Genomic DNA, 7,968 nt, shown 5'->3' with positions numbered 1-7,968 from the left:
ATTATTACAATAATAGATGGGTGAAAGAGTTCATTAACCTCTTTAACGTTAAAAATGAGGACAACAGCACTTAACACTATTTGAGGCACACAAGGGTTTTTCTTCATAAAAGCAAGCCAACCAAAGAAAATTATTTGGTTTCAGGAACACACTAATCCTAACAGCCTATGCTTCACAAGATAAATATAACAACGGTTGTTCTATTACACATAGCCAGCACTTCCAGCCTGTTTTAGCACACGTGTATATCGTATTATTCTTGATTATAATCGTCTAGTCTAAATATGTTTTTTATTATTTATTTTGTTTTTGTTTTTACAAAGGGGGGGTTCAATTTGGAACACGTTTAACTAATACCTCATTCACGCGCTGTAGACCTTCGGTCAGGGAACTACAATACCCAGCATACACCCCAGACTTCAAACATGGCCGTCGTGGATCCATATCCCAAATTACTCATACCGTAAATGGCTGTGCTCTAAATCATTGGTCTTCTGATTAAACACATGCTCAGATAACCTATATAAAAAGACGCACATTCCACACTTTTTGTAGTGTATACGCTCCTTCTATGTTGTGATGTTACAAACCCATTTTTGTGATCCGTTTTAGTGATGCAAAGTCCGATACACTTCTGCAAAATGAATCATTTGGACAGTTCGGTTCAATGAACCGATTCAATGAACCGATTCATAGGCTCCTTAAGTCATCTCGCAGTTATGTCAGTACACATTTTTTCTTCTAACCAACTCAGTGTCATTTTATATCAGTGAATCATTTAAATAAAGTTAACTGTGTGAACACATATTGGTGGTCATTGTCTTTTGTTCATTTAAGTTAATGATGTTTGTGGTCACAGTTTTATGCACCGATCCTTTGTTGTTTGTTTTAGCTAAATATCAGTTTTTAGTCGGTTACAAAAGTGTCAGGGTATTAAGTTTATTTGTATTTTTAACTAATTACGATAGAGTTACAGGTTTCGGGTATTTGGGTGCGTGCAAGCGGTGAAAACTTAAATGTGACAGACGAGTGTGTTAGCTGCTCAAACAGTCCACCGCATCATCTTTTAATAAAATATACCATCGAAAGACACTAAGACAAATTATGTAAGTGTTCATTAAGATGCTGAAATGAAAATAAGCGTACAAATATTCATAATTCCATAAGTAGCCTACAATATACCCTAACAACACAATAGACCTGCTAAGTACACCTTAATTGCTAGAGTTGTGAGATATAAACCACAATGTTTTTCATAGCGTTACACTTTGAAACCAGAACGGTATGTTTCCATAACTTTTGTTAGCTCTTCCTGTTTGAATTTTTTTACCACAATTTCACCATTCTTATCTTATTTTCCCAGCTAATTGTAATTGTTTGGTCTTGCGCTTAGGGCCTTATACGTTTTGTTTCCTAGTTTTTGCTGTCACGTTAGTGGGCCTCTTTGTTCATACAAGTCAATATTTCTGTGAATTTGGTTATTAAAATATTGCTTTAAACCACGTGTTCATTCGAGACGTTTACTTAACATCATTATATTATCCTAATTTATATCAGATATAAGATACAAGATCGTTTCTTATTAATTATTATTAAATTGTTAACAAACAAACAAAAAAGTTTCTGAACTCAGAGAACAGAATAATGAGTGACGTGGATCAATCTTTTATTTCAACACTATATTGTTGAATATACATGCATACATCGAAGTAGTGAAGAAATTGATAAAATTTGCCGTTAAAAACAAACACTACTTATGCCATTACAGACAATCTAGCAAGAATAGAAAGTCTCTGCAGATTAACATGTTTTGCTCCAATATAAAATCAATCAACGATGCAACAATTTCACAGGTCATAGAATCATAATTTTTTGGAACCCAACAGCACACATTGATCTGTTACAGATGTACACAGATAGAGAACGTCATTAATGTCCATCTCATCTTCACATTCAGACAATCACTTCCAGAATTTTTCGTGTAGTGACATGCACAGGGTCTCCCCCCATTACAAACATGCTCGTCAAATCAGGCCATGTATATTTCAGGCTTCTTACACGTTTTATTTGGTTACTGAGATTTTTTTCCTGTTTCCTATCGGCCGTATAATCGTGATTTGGGTCGCATTTCGCCGTGATGATCTTATGCATCAGACCGATCATTTGTCCTCTGTAGTGTAGTTTAAAAACAGGGTCAATAATGTCTTTTTTAAAACAGGTTTTTCCCGCGGCGCACTCCATTTCTTCGACCTCAGCAGCGCCACTCCATTTACCCTCCATGGTGCGTTTGTGCTGCGTCAGAAGAATTTTTCAGAATTCGATTCTTTCCAAGACATAAATTTTGTCCCCTAATCAATATAGAATGTTGTCGCCATTACCTAGAATGCGGATGTACTGTTTTAATCCACGACGGTCCAGTGGAATTTCTGTTTCAATTTCCGGTTTATTGATTTATTGTATTGTTTATTGTTCGCAGCGCAGCAACTGTAGCGCTTATCAGCCGGACGTTGTTGGTTTTAGCTATGGGACCTACACTCACCCCTTGTATGGTGTACAGGGGCGGGGGGGCTGTCATCAGGAAGTCATAAACATAGGTCACGCCTAAGATATGTTTCACTCAAGTCAGTCGTGATGTTTTGGTTTATGATTAAAAGGTTGGATAATAATTAATAACAAATGATCTTGTATCTTATATCTGATATAAACTAGGATAATATAATGATGTTAAGTAAACGTCTCGAATGAAGACGAGGTTTAAAGCAATATTTTAATAACCAAATTCACAGAAATATTGACTTGTATGAACAAAGAGGCCCCGCTGACGTGACAGCAAAAACTAGGAAACAAAACGTATAAGGCCCTAAGCGCAAGACCAAACAATTACAATTAGCTGGGAAAATAAGATAAGAATGGTGAAACTGCGGTAAACAAATTCAAACAGAAAGAGCTAACAAAGTTATGGAAACATACCGTTCTGGTTTCAAAGTGTAACGCTATGAAAAACATTGCAGTTTATATCTCACAACTCTAGCAATTTAGTTGTACTTAGCGGGTATATTGTAGGCTACTTATGGAATTATGAATATTTGTACGCTTATTTTAATTTCAGCATCTTAATGAACACTTACATAATTTATCAAAATATCACAAGATATAATATATTAAAAAAAGATCATGCGGTGGACTGTTTGAGCAGCTAACACACTCGTCTGTCACATTTAAGTTTTCACCGCTTGCACGCACCCAAATACCCGAAACCTGTAACTCTATCGTAATTAGTTAAAAATACAAATAAACTTAATACCTGACACTTTTGTAACTGACTAAAAACTGATATTTAAGCTAAACAAACAACAAAGGATCGGTGCATAAAACTGTGACCACAAACATCATTAACTTAAATGAACAAAAGACAATGACCACCAATATGTGTTCACACAGTTAACTTTATTTAAATGATTCACTGATATAAAAATGACACTGAGTTGTTAGAAGAAAAAATGTGTACTGACATAACTGCGAGATGACTTAAGGAGCCTATGAATCAGTTCATTGAATCGGTTCATTGAACCGAACTGTCCAAATGATTCATTTTGCAGAAGTGAATCGGACTTTGCATCACTAAAACGTATCACAAAAATGGGTTTGTAACATCACAACATAGAAGGAGCGTATACACTACAAAAAGTGTGGAATGTGCGTCTTTTTATATAGGTTATCTGAGCATGCGTTTAATCAGAAGACCAATGATTTAGAGCACAGCCATTTACGGTATGAGTAATTTGGGTTATGGATCCACGACGGCCATGTTTGAAGTCTGGGGTGTATGCTGGGTATTGTAGTTCCCTGACCTGAAGGTCTACAGCGCTTGAATGAGGTATTAGTTAAACGTGTTCAGTTGAACCCCCTGACTAGATGATTATATTCAAGAATAATACGATATCATATTTAGACTAGATGATTATATTCAAGAATAATACGATATACATGTGCTAAAACAGGCTTGAAGTGCTGGCTATGTTGTAATAGAACAACCGTTGTTATGTTATCTTGTGAAGCATTAGGCGTTAGGATTCGTGTGATCCTGAAACCAAATAATTTTCTTTGGTCTGGCTTGTTTTATGAGAAAACCCTTGTTTGCCAAACTAGTGTTAAGTGCTGTTGTCCTCATTTTTAACGTTAAAGAGGTTAATGAACTCTTTCACCATCTATTATTGTAATAATGCATAAACAGTGTTAGGGAGCAACTAGTTACATATAGCTAAATTATGTAATTTGATTACAAAATAAATGTAACTGTAATCAGTTACAGTTACTGAGAAAAAAAAATATAATTAAATCGCAGTTAATTATGAAAGTGTTAACGATTACAGAGGGGTTACGTCTGAATATTTTTCACACACATGCAGATTTAATTGATATATTTCATAAACTGCATTGACTGCTCTAAAATATGTGACACAGATGTTTCAGGAGTTAAGGACACATGCTTATTTCCTATTTGGGTGATGTATATTTATTTATTAAGTTGAACTGTTTTACCAACCCGTTGTTAGATGCCGGGGGCTTTCCCCGTCATAGCTATGCAAAAACTTGATTTCAAAACAGTATCATAGCTATTAAACTATCTTGTTGTGTTTTTAAATATGTATTTAATCTCAGAACAATCTCCGAGCAAATCTGATTTAGTGGTGGTTGTGCTTTAAAATGAAATTATCACAATCCTAATTTAAGTGATGAAGGATTTTAAAAGTCTGACAGTCATTAGTTGTTGAGTCCTAGTGTAATGTTAACCCTGGCCGGTTTACATGTTATAAAAGATTAACGGTTGAAAACATTACATATTTAGAAAAGTCTTAAAACATGTAATCAAATGTAATCAGTTACATTACTTTTTTAAAGAAATTGAAAGAGTTACACTACCTTTTAGATTTTAAATAGGGTAATTTGTAATCTATAACCTTCCCAAAACTGTGCGTAAAATAATTCCATCAGGGTCTCAGCTACAGCTAAATGTTAAAACAGAACTTAAGGACCTTGTTGGCAGTTTGTGAGGAGTGTCTGTGAAAACTGCGTGGTGCATGAGAGTGTTTGAAAGAAAAACGTTTTAGCTTAAATATGTGATTTTACTACAAACTATAAGCATTCTAACTATGAAACATAACACTATGTTTTTATTAATCTATTTATTTTATTTTATTTTAATTTCCAACAAAACCGATTGTTCGCATTTAAAAGTCATAAGAATGTTTATTGTGTTTTGAAAAGATAGTAAGATATGATATATCAATTAAGTCTTTTTTATATAATTGATTAACATCAAGCACAATGCATTTATGAGGTTATGTGTTTCTTCTGCTTCATGTACTCATCGGTCACTGTATACATATTCAAGAGAAATGCATAAACTCAATTGTTTTAAACAATCTAAAGCATTTAGTCTGTCATTAAAAACATCTTAAAGAGAAAAGTCTTTTCAAGCATCTATTTTCACTTGTCTCAGGACTCTTACTAAAAACACTTGAGTGCGGACATGAATCCGACATGAAAGCTAAAAAGAATACTTTTTTTAAACTATTTTAAACAGCATGGTTAACAACGCCAATTGTAAAGTGAGAAAGAAAGTCTAATCTGTTGTAAAAGTTCTGTGAGACATTTGTAGCAACTTGTATAAGAAGCACTTTTGGTTTCAAAGAAAACTTATGACAACACATTTTCAATCTAATATAGGTCTTTTTGTGTTTGTGACCTAGTTTGTTTGTTTGTATATTTATGTACTTGTTTGAGTTTGGAGTGTATATTTGTGTTTGTCTGCTTGCATGTTCATGTTTTCTGTATGTTTGCATTTGTATGTTTACGTTTGCTGTTTACGTTTGTATGCTTGTTTGTACAGTATGTTTATGTTTGTATGTTGTGTTTGTGGCCCTAGTTTGTTTGTTTTGTATGTTTGTGTACTTATTTGAGTTTGGAGGTTTGTATTGTATGTTTGTTTGTAAGTTTTAGTTTGTATGTTTGTTTGTACAGTATGTTTGCATTTGTATGTTTGTGTTTGTTGTTTATGTTTTGTATGCTTGTTTGTAATTTTTGTTTGTATGTTTGCATTTGTATGTTTGTGTTTGTGGTTTACATTTGTATGCTTGTTTGTACAGTATGTTTGTGTTTTTGTGTATGTGTTTGTGTGAGTGTTTGTTTCTGCGTGTATGTTTGTGTTTGTGACCTAGTTTGTTTGTTTGTATATTTATGTACTTGTTTGAGTCTGGGGTATATTTGTGTTTGTTTGCTTGCATGTTCATGTTTTCTGTATGTTTGCATTTGTATGTTTGTGTTTGTAGTTTACGTTTGTATGCCTGTTAATGTAATTTTTAGGTTTGTATGTTTGTATGTTTGGGTGTGCTGTTTACGTTTGTATGCTTATTTGTACAGTATGTTTGTGTTTTTGTGTATGTGTTTGTGTAAGTGTTTGTTTTTGCATGTATGTTTGTGTTTGTGACCTAGTTTGTTTTTGTATGTTTGTGTACTTGTTTGAGTTTGGGGGTGTATATTTGTGTTTGTTTGTAATTTTAGTTTGTATCTTTGTATGTTTGCAATTGTATGCTTGTGTTTGTGGTTTACGTTTGTATGTTTTGTATGTTTGTTTGTGTACTTGTTTGAGTTTGGAGTGTATATTTGTGTTTGTTTGTTTGTAAGTTTTAGTTTGTATGTTTGTTTGTACAGTATGTTTGCAATTGTATGTTTGTGTTTGCTGTTTACGTTTGTATGCTTGTTTGTAATTTTTAGTTTGTATGTTTGCATTTGTATGCTTGTGTTTTGTGGTTTATGTTTGTATGTGTGTTTATACAGTATGTTTATGTTTGTATGTTTGTGTTTGTGACCTAGTTTGTTTGTTTGTATATTTGTGTACTTGTTTGAGTTTGGGTGTATATTTGTGTTTGATTGTAAGTTTTAGTCGGTATGTTTGTGTTTGTTTGTGTGCATGTTCATGTTTTCTGTATGTTTACGTTTGTTTGTGTGTGTGTGTGTGTGTGTGTGTGTTTGTGATTGTGATTGTATGCTTGTGTTTGTGTACTTGTTTGCATTCTCAGTACGATTATGTTGAGGTTGAAAGATCTACGGGTTAATAAAAATTATAAATGTAACTTATAAATGTAGCTAAAATAAACTAAATAAACAACATTTTCCTATATACCATAGTCTGTCTTGTTAAAACAATCATAAAACCAAAATCCTTACGACCAATAAATTAACTTTCAGCTAACCTCACGCTCACAGGTCTACCTCATAAAGTTTAAATTGTCACCCTTTGATCACTGAACACACAATGTCAAGCTTTAGCCGACCCTCAGCACCACCATTTACAGTGCCAGACCCCCTCAAAACTAATTAGTTTACAATTGAGTTGCAAACCCCTGAAAACCTTTAGAGGTTTTACAATCTTTTTAAAAATACCTTTCGCTGATATGGCCGCGCCAGTAATCACACAGTCCCCAGACGCGTTTCGATGCACTACTTGAGATGAAATACTTAGCCTTTCGTGTAATGTTGTAAAAGTTTAGACATTCTACGTCTATTTCAACTGATAACAAGTCTTATGGCAAGAAAATCCCATCTTGATTTTACCACATTCATTCCTGTTTAATATTTGTATGCATATACAGGTTTTAACTGATATAGCAATGTGTAATGTTGTAAAAGTTTAGACATTCTACATCTATTTCAACTGATAACAAGTCTTATGGCAAGAAAATCAAAGACTTTCCAAAACATTTCATTCCAGTTAGCTTTTTGTATGTCTATACGCAAGTTTTAACTGATATAGCAATGCCAGAAGTTAATATTGACAAAATAAAAGACATATTAAAGTATTTAGGCTAATAAAGTAAGTGTGAGTGGCTTATTAAAATAAAAGAAAACAACACTTTTTTTTCCAACTTTTGTTAAGACGAAAAAAATAAAAATCGTATAGGTTAA

Source organism: Cyprinus carpio, chromosome A25 (genome assembly GCF_018340385.1).
Source record: "Cyprinus carpio isolate SPL01 chromosome A25, ASM1834038v1, whole genome shotgun sequence".
Lineage (NCBI taxonomy): Eukaryota > Metazoa > Chordata > Actinopteri > Cypriniformes > Cyprinidae > Cyprinus > Cyprinus carpio.
This window is presented reverse-complemented; position numbering follows the sequence as displayed.